This window comes from Balaenoptera musculus, chromosome 12, assembly GCF_009873245.2.
Source record: "Balaenoptera musculus isolate JJ_BM4_2016_0621 chromosome 12, mBalMus1.pri.v3, whole genome shotgun sequence".
Lineage (NCBI taxonomy): Eukaryota > Metazoa > Chordata > Mammalia > Artiodactyla > Balaenopteridae > Balaenoptera > Balaenoptera musculus.
The window spans coordinates 57,921,822-57,938,663 of record NC_045796.1 but is presented as its reverse complement, the minus strand read 5'-3'; the positions used below and the strand labels follow the sequence as shown (position 1 = coordinate 57,938,663).

At 33.1% G+C, this 16,842-nt stretch overlaps 1 protein-coding gene across 5 annotated transcripts in view; it reads left to right on the top strand.

Moving 5' to 3' along the window:
* The window catches only part of GRIK2 (glutamate ionotropic receptor kainate type subunit 2), a 633,079-nt gene that overhangs the window by 120,518 nt on the left and 495,719 nt on the right, over nt 1-16,842 (top strand). The window lies entirely within an intron of this gene.

Below are 16,842 nucleotides of genomic sequence, written 5' to 3'. Positions count from 1 at the left end.
TAGTGGTTCCTTTCACGAGGAGAGTGCTAGGATATCTGAGTGTTGGAGGCTGCTGAATACATTCATATGTAATGTGTGTATTGAAACACTAAAGATAAAACAGGTAATTACAAAAAGACTTTTTTTTAAATGATGTAATTCCTTCTTTTTACTATTTTAAATCCCCTTGCCATCATTCTAGTTCAGGATTTTCATTATTTCACTAGAGATTCTTACTCAAAGTGGGACAGACAGAATACTCTATAGCGTGTAAATAAGTTCTGTGTAGGACTTGAAGTCTTTTTCAAGCTATGTTTGCCATCTCCCTCCCTTTCAGCTGGGGATGGCTGCTCTAGTGAGGCATAACTCACAGGTGGGGCTTGTGTGCTGTAGGTGATACTACTCACAGATAGGGGGTAAAGATGGCTAAGAAAACTAAAACCCAACGTCCAAGCGGAAGGCGTAGGAAAAAGCCCATAAAGAAGAAGGAGTACACAAAGGATAGGGAAAAGTCTGGAGATGGTAGCATTATTGGAATCTGGGAAAGACCAAATTTTAAGAACGAAAGGAGTGGTCAACCATGTCAAAATCTGTAGGGAAGTCAGATCCATTAGGTACTGAAATGTTTCAAGTATAGAGTGATAATTGTCAACTCTGGTGAGAAAAATTTCAGTGGAGGTTGGGGTGTCGGGGGAAAGTTAGGATCCAGTCCAAAGTAAATTGATGAGTAGGAGGTGAGAACACAGGTATTAGAGACTACTCTTTTTCAAGACATCTGGCTGTGAATGGGAGGGAGGAGGGAGGAATAAAAGGGAAGAGGCTCTTTGATGTACTCAATTTTACCAATTTTTGAAGGGTAATATAAGTAATCATTTTTGGTAGACATTCCAACTTCAAATGATTAACTGGAAATCAAATCAGTTCTATTGCTTAGGTATGTATTTTGTAACTAGCTTTTCTTGGAAGGTGACCAAAGAAGTTATATTGTTCTAATTTTGACATTTTTCTTGACACTTTGCTGAGATTTTTGATGGTCAAAGGGAGCGTTTAGTAACTTATAAATTTCCCAGTTTAAATTTATTGCATTCATGTTTCATGATGTAAGTTTTGGAGTGTTCCTCTCCTCTCTTTCCATGACTTAAACAAAACTCCCTATGTGCTTTGACACTCTCCTCAGTGTTTAATTCGTAAAATTTTGGCTTTGCTTATGGCTTGCTTTCTGTCAAACTCTATGCCTTTTCCCATCCCAGAGTACTAGGCTAGAAGTAGAAGCAGGCAAGATGGTACAGCAGGAGGATGTGGGAGGAGGAAGGAAGGAGAAGATAGGCTTACCTAGAAATGCTGTGTGGAGAATATCTGGAAGCCATGAAGAAAGCAACGTGTAACATCATGGTTTAACCCAGACTTCCATAAATTTTTAAAAAATTGAGAACCAGATATGTCTAAATACTATTCTCTGTATTTTATAGATGAACAAACTAGGGATGTGTGTATATAAATATATATATATATATTTATATATGTATGTAAATATATATATATTTACTATATACATATATATATATAGTAAAATGGGTAATACATTCTAGATTTCTTATTTATCTTTGGTCCCACTCAAGTTATTGCATTGATCCATGGAACAACCCAGATATTGCATAGTATTTTATACACTTCCCTGAGACATAGATAAAATACATTTAAAATGTTGTGCTTAGCAAAGGGATCATTTGTTTTGCATAAATATTTCACTCAGTTATAAGGATATGAATCATGTACCAGGTGAATGAATTACATTTCGATGTTTTTGTGTATGTGTGTGATTTAAGACATAACTGTAGAAAATCTGGAAAGACATGACTGTAGAAAAGTAAGAAAAATCCATTATACCATAACTGAGATTTTATCACTATAAAAATTTTTAGTAATTTTTTCTTTCAGACTCTTTTTTTTTTCATTTGAAATGCCTTTAAACTAAAAGGATATTTTCTTTTTGTGTTGGTCATACACAGGACAAGAACAACGATATTAATTATACTAGTTTGGTATTTGTACCCTGGGCCAGTAGTTGAAAGTCTGGATTTAGCAATTGAATCTTTAGTTAAACAGATATTATATAAAATCCTCTGTTTTGTTGTATGTTGCTTTCACTGTAAATTATTTTAAATCCTTAGTGGAGTTTAGGAGGTTATGCCTGAAAAAATAAGATAAAATCGTATTCTAGCAAGCAGTTGCCTATTAGTTTCATAGCCCAGGATACCCCTTGTGTAAACTGTATATTTCCCACATACCCTCAGAAATTTGCATGAAAAAAATGTGTCCCATGCAATCATGGTGAGTTGCAGAGAGGAACGAGAAATGATTAGTTTTTGCAATTCAAATGTCATACTTGTTAAGTCAGTATTTTTTGAAATAGGTACACTAGGTGGAGATATATATATATATATATTTGTTGTTGTTGTTCTTGTTTGTTTGTTTTAGGGAACAACCTCATTTGATAAAGTGCAGCTCTAAATACTATGTTTATTTAGTCTCTGGTGGATTTGATGTCTTAGATTGCTGAGGATTGCATTGTTTTTATTACCCATATTCTGTTAGCATACATTTTCATGTTTTATTATCTTTACGAGTTTTCCATTCTGCTTTCATGTCTTCTAGTACCTGGCACATTTTATGGCAAGAGAAGTTCATTTGTTGCTGCCTTTGAAAATGTTGCTTAAACTGATGTCCTTTTCCAATGATTTATGGAGGTTTTTCTACATTAATCAGCTGGCTATAGTCTGGTACTTCCTTATAGAAAAGTGAAGAGTGTTTTCATACCTTGGCTCAGCCTGCTGACCCTCTCTCTCCTTCAACACTTCCATTCTCTGTGACTTCTGAAGTTATTAGCATTAACAGTAAACTGAAAATGTGATTGGCCTTATTGTACCAGACATGGAAAACCGAAATAATAACAATACCATTCATATTACATAGACATTTCCTTACTGAATCCATGTGAGTTCCCTCAGTTTGTTGATCTAACTTCACAAAGTCCCAAGTGGATTAGTAGCTAATGTAAATACTAATTTAAAGTGAGAAGAAGTAGGGGAGGGAAGGATAGTCAACTTTCACTTCTTTCTAAGATAAGACCCTAAAGAAGATTAGACTTATACGGACTCTTGTACAGACAACTACTTGAAAAACTTAAAAAACAGAAGACTTTATTTTTTGTCTGAAAAGTAGAGCAAAAGGAGTGGCAATCTCTAATCACTCTCTTGATAAAAGTTTTTTTTAAAAAAAAACCTAAAATATATTAAAAATGAAATTTAAAAAGTCACCTAAAGGTTTTAAATTAGGGTAGAATATGTTATTAGGAATAGCTTAACAAATTGCCAATTAATAATCAAAATACAAACCTTTTTTGAGTACTCACTATGTGCCAGGTATTCTTATAGTGCTTTGTGTAAATTAATTTAATGCTCATTTTTGTTCAAGGAAACATGTATTTATACTACAATTATTCTCATTCTTCAGGTGAGGAGGATAATGTGTACTGGGATTCATTACCTTCTCGCTAGTCAGTCACACAGCCATGAAGTGGCAAAGCTGGGGTCCAAGCCTGGGCAGCTGGTCCCAGGGCCCACAGGCTGAATTCCCCCCTGGGCTGCTCTTTAGTTAGGAACATTCTTTCTGGGAATTAGGACTTGCTTCAGAGAGTGGGATTTTTTTTTTTTTTTTTCCCAATTGAAAGAAGTTGGCCTAAATGTTTTCTTTTTTAAAAAAATCATATTTTCATATGAAAATTCGAAATCCATATTCTTCTCATTGCCTTAGTCCTTCAGTGTAACATAGAAGTATAGAGAATATGTACTGTATGTCTGAATGATTCCAAACATATTTATTTAAAGTGGTGTTAACAAGAGTTCAAATATAAATATTTCTAAATATGTGATTTTAGGACTGAAATTTTCAACTTTCACTTTTGTATTTAGCTTTATGTATACTAGATGAATATATACTTTAGAAAGATTCAGAGTTCCATGAAAATGCAATTAAAACCATAATTTACAGATGTCTTCATTTTCATTTTTTGATTGGATAGACTAGTGATTGATAAACCTCAATAGAGCTTTTCTTTCTAATTTTGAAAGCAGCTACGATATTCTTAGCTCCTGATATATTTTGAATGACTAATAGTTTCATACATTCTAAGATCTCAAAGTGTACACCTATGTGTATATTTTGTAAGAGCTGTGAATGGGGTAAAGATATGAGGAATATTTTTCAGAAATGAATCTGATATGAAGTACATTTTAGGTTTTTGTACCAAATAAACCGTTTTACTAATTCAAGATTTACCTAAATAAGGTTGGAATGATTAATCAATGAAAATCCTCTGTCCTTGGTATCATTAAAATGATATTCACTTGAATTATTCAGACTACTCTATGTGGAAAGTAGGACAGACAACCATGCAACTTTCCACAAACCTTGGAAGCAGTTAGGACCACTGTATTCCCACGAACTCTTTTGTATATCTAATTAAACATGACTGTTAGGGTCAGATGTTTTATTTTTTATGGGCTTTGAGAATTTGATTTGACTATTTCGGAATCTTGAAATCATACACTGACTCCTGAAAACTCATTCAGAAAGTCACATTCTTTACATGTATAATTACTTAGTTTGGAAAATATGTTCTTTAAAACCACACATAATAGGTGCTTTAATTAGCGCACTTTGTTTTAATACATTGTGCTGCTCCAAGGAGCAGAAGATGCTCTTGATTAATTGGTTTTAGAGATATAACTTATAGCCTTAGAGACGTATCTATCTGTTGCTTGTGTGCTTAAACAGACCAATGATATTATTCTATTCATATATTAGAAATATTTCCTACTAAAAGTTTCATCAGAATTTTCTTATCAGGGTTAACACCAAGTTTCTTTTGAAATGTCAAAGATTCAGAACTTAGGTTTAAAAAAATATTTTAAAGCTAAAAAAGATGAAGATGTATATTTACACAATGGAATATTATTCACTGGACATAAATATGAATGGATTGCAGCCAAAATAAAGATGAATAATAGAATTATTGGACATTATATGGAATGAAAAATACAAGTTGTAGAGGACTTAGTCCCATTTTTACAATGCTCAAATAACATCAAAACTAAGCTATGTATTATTTAGTAATACACAAATAGGTGGTGAAATGATATTCAAAAAGGAGGCAAGAAAAATGATAAATACAAAAATCAGGACAATGCCCCCAGTGGGAAGGCAGAGTTGGGTTTGGGGGGAAGGTAATAACATCCTAGGGTTTAACTTAATGGTGGGACCACAAAAGTTAGTGTTATAATCATGGTTTGTAACTTACGTAAACATATATTATTTTGGAACCATCAAATACTACATAATAGAAAAACCTAGAAGACAGTAGTTAATTTTCTGCCTGTTCAACATTGTATTTGCCTTTGAAGAAACTAGTGAAGTGGGAAATTTAGGCAATTAAGTAGTTGTTATGTCAGTATGAGATCAAATCATAGGCTTACTGAAATTTTTTTTTTTCAGGTAGGGCATCTTGTCTTAAACCTTCATAGTTTGTTCCACTTTTTAATCTTCATTTCAAAGGGAAGATCACTTCTGAACAATTTAAAGCACATAAGAGAAAACTAAATTTAACAAATATTTATTGAGTTCTCACATTACCTGTCAGATGACATTGGATACTGCTGAAGTTCCAGAGTAAGTAAGATGCATTTCTGCTCTTCAGGACCTTGAAGTTCAGTAGGGACATGAGACTGGGTGCATCTGACTATAATTCCAATTAGTAAAAATTCTGAGAACACAACGTGTTAGGTAAATTTAAATAAAGGGAGTCCTTGAGAATACTTCATCTCTTAAGAAAATGTGAATAAAGCAAAGCTTTATATCAGAGCTTGTGTAGAAAAACATGAGAATTTAATTTTGTCTACTCTTTTTGCTTTATTTCATAACCTTATATATTCTTCATCCTTAGGAATTTCTTTTTTTAAGTTATTAAAGAGTTAAAAAGGTTATTAAAACTTAATAAGTTTTGAGTTAGTAAAGGCAGCTGTCTCGTTTCCATGAAATACTGAGATATAGCTATTCCAAAGGTATGTTTATATCAGAGACTGTTGGCCTGGATGGCATTATAATTTATTTTTATTTAATAAGTCCTTTCCCTTATTATAAGGGAAATAGAGGAAAAAAGGAAATTTACTAAGTCCAGGAATCAGTTTGGTATGCTGAAAATAGCATCAAGATTTAGAGAGACATTGTTTGAATTCCATCTTTGACATTTTCTGTCTATGTGACTTAAGGTAAATTATTTAACTTCCCCAAGCCTCAATTTCTTCACCAGCAAAATGGAGTTGATAATACCTCCCGGTCAGAGCTGTGAGGATTAAATTTTATGATGTATACAAAGCACCTAACCAACCTGACCACACTGGCTGTTATTTGTTTATAACCACTGTAATGCCGGATAAGATTAAGGCCCTTTAAAGATAAGGCCTTCAGTGTATGCAAATTGGATTTTTTAAAACACTGAACCATTAATTCCCTAGTTCTGGAACACTGTATGCCCTGAGTGACTGAATTCATAAATGAATTAACCATTAAAGTTGAAAGTCAAGGATGTTTGAAGACTACTTTCTAATTTAGCTACCAGCAAATATCTTTTTAAACAAAAATGTGCAGTTATCTTTCGCCCTGAACTGAAAGCTTAGGAAGAAGTTATGGAGAAGCTCAGACTACCTTGTCTCTCCAGCCTGGGATGGAATGGGGCACAGAAGGTAAATGATCCCAGTAGAGGGTGAAGAATCTGGGAGACTTTCCATCTGCTTCTGAATTAGATATTAACCTTGGCTTCGTTATTTAGTTTGAAGTCCTGCCTGTAAATTCCGAAACATCAAGGGTATTTATAATCAAACAGAAAGCAACACATTCATTCCAAATGATATTTGAATTATTTGCAATTTGGCATTTTCTGCTTTTGCTTTGCCCTCTTAGAATGAATCATTGGAGTTGACCGTAGAAATGTCACTACTGTGTGCACAGCACAGTGCAAAAAATGTAGTTTATATTTCAATCTCTTTCTCCTGTCTATTCTGTTCAACCAACTTTCCAAAAAAGAACCATTCATGAAGTATTTTAAATTTGCAATGCTTTGCTACTTGTTTAGAAATACTTGCGAATTTCTTCCAAATCTGTATTTATATAATTATAATTAACCAGCTAAATTTTCTCTCATAGTATTTTTATTAATTTAGAAATATACATTTAATTCCTATTAAATAAATGACTATCTCAGTTTTTAAAGAGGTATAGGTAAACTTATTTCAATGATATTTAAATGTCTTTTTGTTTATACCTTTTTAAATAAAATCAGTACCCATGACCTAGTAATTAGAAGCATATAAGGCAATTCTGAGTCTTTGTAAGCAAAGGTTTGGAAGGTTTTGATTCTATCAAACATCTCTACAAGCCGTTTGGCTCTTTTGAGGTGGGAGAGGGATGGTGAGAGGAAACGATATTTAAAATAAATTTAGCTTTCAAAAACTTTTTTTTCACAAGTTAAATAATAGTTTATAATTCTAATTACACATTAGTTTGTGACAATGGTTTGCTTCTTTAACAGCAAAATATTTCAGAGGTACTCAGGCAGACCTGAGAATTTTAATCCTAGGTTATTTGGAAAGTAAACATATAAATATTTTAAAGGAACATTGATGATAGACAAACTTTGATTTCTGTTAAAGAAAGTGATTCTGCAATTATCTGGAACTTAGCCAAATGTGCAACAGATATATCTCCTGAGGAGTGGCTTAAATCTTTGCTTTTTGAACCTGCTTTCTAGGAGCAAGGAAGACTCAGCCCACCACTAAGTGGTAGAACATACAAGTTTGGAGTTATTTTTCTGTTTTCTGCCATACCTTAGCTGAATTTTAGAAATTGTATTACATTTCATCTCATTGTAAAGGAAACATGATTAGCTGTGGAACTGCTGTATTGACGTACGTGATTCCTTTGGGTTTCAAAGATTGCATCTTTAATCCTATGATATCTTCTGTAGATTACCTATCTTGGCCTGGAGAAAATGGCATTTAGATGTCACCAAGCAATTCATAATCTATGGACTTGTACACATGTATAGAAAAAAATGTATGTTGAAAATGAACTTTCAACATATTTATCAAGCCATTGGTTGCAGTAATATAACACATGATAATATTATTTCATACATGAAGAAACTTGGTACATATATCTAGGCCTCTTGTAGTTAAAAGGCAGGAATATTTAATTCAACTCTAGATTCCAAATAAAATCATGATAGTAAAGTTACTTGGGAATACAATTAATATTAGTTTCATAAGCTACTAACTTACTACTCAGAGTGTGTTCCATGAACCAGCAGCATTGCTATTTCCTTGCAGGTTGTTAGAAATTCAGCTTCTCCGGTTCCAACCCAGACTTACTGAATCAGAACCTGCATTTTAACAAGGTCCCCAGCTAATTCATGTGTACAAAGAAGTTTGAGAAGCACTGGTTTTATAGAAACTTAGTAGTCTTGTGGCACAAAATTGTTACCAAAGAAATGTGAAGATTGTGTAAATGTTGAAAGTATAATTAATATCCACATTAAAATATCTATATTTATAAGTTGTATTGTTTAAAACTGGACAATTACTTAAGATGGGCTATGCACAAGCTTTTTAAACTGATAGAGTGTGCAATAAAAGAAAGTATTAGTTAATTCAAGGTTGAATACTGGTAAAATTTGAAAAGACAGACTGTAAACTATATGAAAATCAATAATAATTGATTTAATAGTCATTCAGTAATAATTCCAGATATGAAAACTAAAACTGTATAGCATGGTACCTATTTGTATTGTCTATTTTAGCTAAAATTGAAAGGTAAAACTATATCTAACCTACTGATGAAGTAATGCGAAAAGAAATGGAAATTGCTTGTTGCAGCAATTGAAATTATGTCTCATTTCATCTAATTACATATTTAGGGAAATGAGAATAATGGATTAGCTGTATATGGAACAAGCAGCAATTGTGCATATAAATAAAAAATGAACATGGCTAACACTCATGACATGTTAGCCTTTCTGTGCTTTATACAACCCCTGGCATGACAGAGAGCTTTTTCTCAGGTTTAACAGAAATAGTCCTGTCGAGGATTCTGCCCTGGAAGGAGAAAAGGAGGCATATTGTGAAAGGCTGCACCAGGGTGGGTGTGATGGTGCTATTCTCAGGCTTCAGGTGGTGGGAATGTAGCTGCAGCAGTTCCAGTCCCATCATCCTCTCAAGCTGCCTTTGTTCCCAGCAAAAGTGTCCCTGTGTCCTATTGGCTCACAATCTTTTGGTTTGGTTAGGAAAGGTCATGGTCTGAGAGATGGGGAGGAGTAGATCTTTAAACAACCACAATAAAATAGGGCTTTGGTCACCGAAAAAGGTATAAGGCATTCCAGGCAGGCAATGAACACAAAATATCCAGTAGAGTAGGACTCATAAAAATAAAATTATTGATTAAAAGATGAGATATCCTGCTTTTTATAATGCAAATCATGTGGTGACCTCATCAAATCAGCTAATATACTAAGTGGAAACATTACAGGAAACTTGTAGGAATTTTTATAAACATCCAGTTACCTGGGCTTTAGAAAAGTTGCTCTGGCACCAGAGTAACTTATGGGGCTGAGAATACTGATTATGATTACCTTGCAACAATGGGAGTACTTTAAGAATTTATATATCATCAAAAGCCCTCTATACAAGTAAGATATCATTAGAGTTTAAATTGTAGTGAGTCTCATACATCTGTGCAATATAATGGGGACAGTACTAGATAAAGATTTATTACATGACCTGGCTTCTTGACCTTTAACTAGCAAGTTACTTAGTTTCTGCTCCCTTATTTGTTAAGTAAAACTTTGGGGAAGATCTTTAAGATCCCTTCCAATTCTGTAAAACTTATGATAAAATTGTTTGAAGCAGCACAAATAAAGTTAATATCAAGTACAGTAAAATTCCCTTTATATAGAGAAATATAAATGCAATCATTATTTAATGTTTATTTAAAATGTAGATGTATAGCATAGCTCAATGTATTAAGCATTTTTGACTCCCAAGAAGTTTACAAAATATATACACTTTCTAATAATTGAAACTTATCATTAGAAAGACATAAATCTAAAAAAAACCCAGATTATTATCTCAAGTTTTCTCTGCTAGGAAATTAGCAAAATGCAATTAGAAAATGGCGGTACTCATTTCTAAGACTATTTTTCCTAATAGTTATGTGGTGAAATAACTTTGAGATATTTTAAAGTAATCTTACTTATGATTGGCATATACACTGGTTTAAAATGATTAGTTTAAAAATGTACTGAATTTTTAATGAAACCACCTCTGATCAAATATTGGATTAGTAGCATAATTCTTGACATTTTGGGCAAAAATAGAACAGAGAAGTGTAAACACTAATTATTGGTTGAATAGTAAAGTGGAACTGGGTAACTACCCAAGGAAAGCAGTCTATAAAAAGTCAGGCCCTAAAAGTGTCATTTGCTAAAGCCATGGTTCCTAAAATTATTTTTGTTGAATACATTTATTTGTAAAAAATACACATATACATATATGCATACATAAAATATCTTTAGGATATAATTCTATTTATTAATGAGTAATATATACATGTCCTATATTATGTACATTATAAAATATGCGAGGTAGAAATTTAAAAGGATAATGATGAAATAACTGATATTTTAAAAAGAATTTATTACTTTCATTCATGATATACACATTTTTTGTTATGACTAAAATATAGAAATGGAATAATGCTAACATTTTTGTGAAGCAGTGCAGTAGAATATGAATCATTATTTTTAGAAAATTAACTTTGAAGTGCAGGGATTGAAAGTCTAGTTCTAAAGTTTGGTTTATTGGTTTTAATGGCTATCATAACTGAAAAATGATTCCTCATAAAGATATATAGATCCAAATGAAGAAAGAAAATTGTTGGCCAAAAATTATACCAAGGTTTTTTTTATTGAAATCCAGTTGATGAATTTCTATCTCAATTGAAGTCAATAAGTTGTTCTTATAAACTAATTACAAGGTGTTAGATTTATATATTCTTAACAACCTGGTTTAAAATCCTGTGAAACATTTCATACAATGAAGATATTTCTAAACACCTACTTTTACTACGTTCTCTTCATAGTAATAACTTTTTCAATAAACAACTGTTTTTTCATTTGGCCATAATATAATCAGCAAACATCTGCCTGGCACAGATGACATTTATGGTCACCCCCATCTCAAAACAAAGTATTATAAATATTCACTGTGTTTTAAAAGTCTTGTTTTCAAATAATTAATTGCTTTGACAACATCCTGTCACACTTGGAAAACTTCTGGCTTCAAATTCCTTGTCATAATATTTTGCCTGTGATTAATGTAAACAATGACTTTATGTGTGCTGCTATTGCTGTATCCTAGCTTTGCTTTTTTTTTTTTTTTTTGGAATTCTAGTCAGACTTACACCCTGTCATTTGTTAAACAGTCTTTCCATAGAATATTATTTTTCAAGGAGCTCATCTAATGTTAAGATTATAAATTCTCTAATGCAACTTTCTTTTAGTGGTTAATAATAGAAAGTAGAACATGTATTTTATTGAAACAATCTATCTAATACCCCAATCTGAGACATGTTAGAGACACTTATGTTTGAGTCTGCTGTGTAGCAATCCTACCACTTAAAAAGGAATGAAAGTGGTGACAATGGAATAGAGGTCTTTTTCAGTGGAACAAGATCACGATGGTAAATTATACCTCTAACAAGGATACACAGTATAGAAACGTGTAAAGCAATGATCACATTGCTTTTTCAGTGGTTTTTTTTTTTTTTTTTTTTTTGAGAATAAAGTAAGACAGCTCTTTTGGGTAGATTCACAGAAACATGGAAATTTTGAAATGACATATATAATTTTTGAAGACATCTTGAAATTTTAGTTCCTGAAAAAGATGAAACAGGAAATGTTTTCTTAATAGTACACTGATCCCTTATAGTTTAAGTAACCTGAAAGGAGGCTGTCTATATTTTATATGCTGTTCATTTACATGCATATAGCTATAATTAAATATAGACTTTCTTAGATTCAGTTAGAAATTTGGCTGCCTTCCCAGCAAAAGGCAAGTATATGAAACTGAATTTCCTCATCTGTTTAAACAAGTTGGCCTTCTCAACCCTTAAAATATGTATGTATATATTTCAATGATAGCACATCTTTTTACTATATTTGATAAATTCACACTCAGAAAAACAATCTGTGTTTTGACTCTGGTAATTAATAATATGTAGTCTTGTGTTCCAAGCTAGACTTCTTTTATGCAACAAATGGGCCAAATTCTCAGGTCACTATATAAGCAATGGTCAATTGCTTCTTTTTCTGGAGTACATATTCTGTCCCCTGCCCTTTCTTATTTTTTTAAAAAATTAATTAATTAACTTATTTATTTTTGGCAGCGTTGCGTCTTCATTGCTGCACGCGGGCTTTCTCTAGTTTCGGCGAGCGGGGGCTACTCTTCGTTGCGGTGCGCGGGCTTCTCATTGCGGTGGCTTCTCTTGTTGTGGAGCACGGCTCAAGGCACGTGGGCTTCAGTAGTTGTGGCTCACGGGCTCAGTAGTTGTGGCTCGTGAGCTCTAGAGCGCAGGCTCAGTAGTTGTGGCACACGGGCTTAGTTGCTCCGCAGCATGTGGGATCTTCCTGGACCAGGAATCGAACCCGTGTTCCCTGAATTGGCAGGCAAATTCTTAACCACTGCACCACCAGGGAAATCCCATGCCCTTTCTTACTGAATAAGTTGTTAAGGTACTTACTTTCATCATTTTTACTTTTCATTTAACAAATCTGAATATTTTACAGGACATGTTATAATAGTAATGCGAGGCTTTGTGGAGGATATGAAACTATGGAGAAGAGCCAGCATGTTGTAGAGAAAGGAGAGCAGGTTTAAAACCAGACTCTAAGTTGAAACCTGAATTTCTCACTTGGTAGCTGTGAAACTTTAGGAAAGTTGCTTACCTTGTTTAAGTCTCAGTTTGCACATCTAAGAAGGGAAGTTAGGTGTTAAAAGAACTAAATTATAGGATATGAAAAGGGGTCCTCACAGGAGATAATCAAGAAATTGTGTGTGTATCTTACTGTTATAAATTCAATGAAAATTTGAGCCAATTTTTTTTCTCTTACTAAAATATTAAATATGGTATTTATCTTCCTTTACCTTTAAGTCCAAGCATTCCAGAAAAGGTTTCCAACTGTAGATATATTGTACTTTAAAACAGGCAGCATGATGTGCTTTAGTCAAGAAACAGTCAAGTGGGCAAATACAGTTTGACTTTTAAACCTCTGCTTTAATTACTGAAAATGTGTTGCTTTCTAAGCAGATGTCGAGTCATATTTATTAGCTTCTTCTGAAGTATTGTATGTTACTGGCTGTGATTTTACTCAGTGCCTTTTTGTTTCTCAAGCGATATTTGGCTACTTAATAAAGAATCTCATTAACAGGCTAAAGATACCTTAAAAGATATGTGTAGCAGAGAGCAAGTTTCGGTTCCAGTAGTCATAGCGCATGTTAACTATTTTTTCTTGCACAGTTCTCACAGTTAGGAATTGACTCCTTGTGTCTGTTATCTCCAATACAATTATGTGATTATTTTAAACTGCAACCTTTTCAACCTAAAGCTAATCTTTAGCCATAAAAAAATAAATGTTTATTTCTTACAAAAAGAGCCATTATGAATGTTTTTTAGACCCCAAGTGTTTTGAGTTATTAAGATTGCAAGATAAAGTGTTTATTGGAGTGTGTCTTGTTGTTAAGATAAACATGTTGGCAATAAAGTTTTCAAAAAGTACTATAGCAAGTGTTCGTTTAATTGTAGTTAGAGAAAACCGTCACTGTTAATGTATTGCAGCATTTAATGACACTTCTGAGTGTGATAAAAGCAAAAAGCACTTTCATTAGCTAAAAAGATGGAAGTGGGTTTGGGTCCTACTTACTATTTAGGAGCATTACTTTCTCATGTACTCTGAACTTTTAGCATGTATAATTTTGTTTTTGTTAAATATGTTGTCAGCTAACCAGCAAAGATTTATTGCACACCTTTTCTGCAGTGTATGTTATGGTAGTTATGCAGAGCACAAAGACTGTAAGACAAGGTAAGTAGCTTCCCATCACGTTGGAGAGGTAATAAATTCTCTGCATGAAACAGATAGCAATAGTGGCTGATATATGAGTAAGTGATGAACAGCATTTCCCAAAGAATTCTATGAAATGCTATTTCCTTGAAATGCTTTGAGGAAAATATTCTATTGCCAAACGTGTTTGGGAAATGTGACCCAATATATATCTCTTTTAGAGATTTACAGTACACTCTAGCATATTAAAGAGTCTGAGAAGGCCTGCAATAAAGAAGCCAGCAAAAATTATTTGGATAAGCAATTTTCCAAGCTTATTTGACCATGTCCCGGGTATCTCCTATAGGAGCCTACTTTAGAAAATGCTCCTTGATTTAGAGTCTAATTAATCCAACAGAGCATCCCCTTAAAGCATGGGAAAGCTTACTTTCTATGATGAAATGCTGATGTAAAAACAGTCATATTAAAAAATACATTATTGAGGGCAGTGGAAATTGTTACAACTTTTTGGGAGGTAAGTTTGGCAAAACATGCAAAAATATAAAATATAAATGCCCTTTGGCCTTAGGAATCATACTTCTAGACATTTACCTATGTTTGAAAGCTTTTAATGGCTAAGCCTTACTTCTGAACTAAGGATAATCTCATCAGCATGCCATTCAATATCCTCCACAACATTTCCCAGCACACCTTGGGATATACCAGCATACACAAGATGTGCTGCCGAGATGAAAAGTAGAGACAGATTTATGGAGGCTGGAAAGGTTGGAAGAAGTTTCATGGAGCAGGTGGGACTTAAATCAGCCTCAGTGGATGGGCAATATTTTAATAGAAGAGACATCATTCTACAGTTGATACTCAAGATTCCAAGTCCAAAATGAGCAGTTGGCACATTGTGAAGTTAATTAAAGACTTTTTTGGGGCATGGGGATGGGTGCTAATGGCACTATTATATGCAGCATTTGAAGAACTTTATTACATTTTACTTAGTCCACAAAACCATTACATGCAATGAGTGTTATTATTTTCCTTTTTTATGTACATAAAGAGACTGAGATTTCATATAATCTTCCTTGGGTTACACTGCTAATGAATGTTAGAGATTCATAACCCCATCTCTTAGCCTGCATTTTGGCCACTTCCTTGTATTGGTATAGAAAGGTAATCTAATTAAGCCCCAGAATACAAAGTACCTTCTCTATCTCATTCTTAAGGGAAAGTATGATTTCTTTTCTGTCATACTACTACCCACATTCTTTGACTGAGTTATCGATGGGATATAAAATAATAGAAAGCATTATGAATCACCCCTATTGCTTGAGTTACGATTGTAGATATGCATAAAAAAGTATCAAACTGTGTAAATTTTGAACTTCTTTTGGTTCACAGTGGAACCAGTCAAGTTGCTTATCTGAGCCTTTATTTGACTCTCTCTTAAGGAATTTTATAAATTTCTATTTCTGTAGGGTACATCTGGAACAGTTTTGATGACTTGCCTGTGTTTTTCTTTTAGTACAATCAGCTAGAATTGAAATTGAAGTTTGGTTTATGACACAGGCTAATCTATGTATTCTCTACCGCAGAATATGTGAGAAAGATATCTATCTGAAAACAATGACCGGAATATATAAATTGCCTCAAAAATCACAGGGAGCCTATGAGGATTCCAAAGTTTTTCTGACTTTTTCTTTTTAGTCCAGTGTTATTAATAAACTGTTAATAATGAGGATCATGTTTAGAAAACTAAAATAATATTTGAAGTTATTATTTTCTACATTATTATAAATGGAAGAAAAATATTTTTCATCCCATAGAATTCTAAATAAGTATCAATATTTTTCATGCTTTTTCTTAATTTTCATAATTTATGAAAATTTTCATAATTTATTATCCAAGGGATTTTTTCTCTAACATTAAACACTTTCTTTAGTGTTTGTATATTGTTTCATACATCAAACTAATACATGAGTTGTTTGATAGAGCTCATAAGCACCAGAAGTAATAGGTACAGAGGATGGAGTAGCAATTAATAAACAGCTATTATATGTTTAATATTATAGGTATTGAATAACCAAATAAGGACAGGAAGAAAAAGGTACTTAGGGAAGAGAATACAATCAAAACACTGGTTATTTTATGCTTCTGAGGTTCTCAGATCTCACTGGATGTAGTAAAAATGCCAGGGACTTCATTTTTCTGGTGTCCAATTTCATTTGGCATTTTGTTTACAACTCCTTTCTGAGAAAATGTATTTGATAGTAAGCAATCTAAATAAGAATTTTTAAAATGCAAGCAGGGACTTCCTGGTGGTCCAGTGGTTAAGGCTGGGTGCTTCCAATGCAGGGGGCATGGGTTCGATCCCTGGTCAGGGAACTAAGATCCCATATGCCATGTGGCCTGGGCAAAAAAATTAAAAATAAAAAAAAAATTTAAAAAAAGAATGAAAAAAAATTGCAAACAACCAAGTGATCACATAGACTAAGAGTAAAACACAACCTCCCAGCTAGTCTCAATGTACATACTGTGCAATGAGAAATGACATTTTTACAGTACCACTAGCAGAGCAGTGTCTTGAGGTCTTAAAAAAACCCTCAATTTTGTTTACGATTGTTTTCATGGAAAATATATTCAATTATATT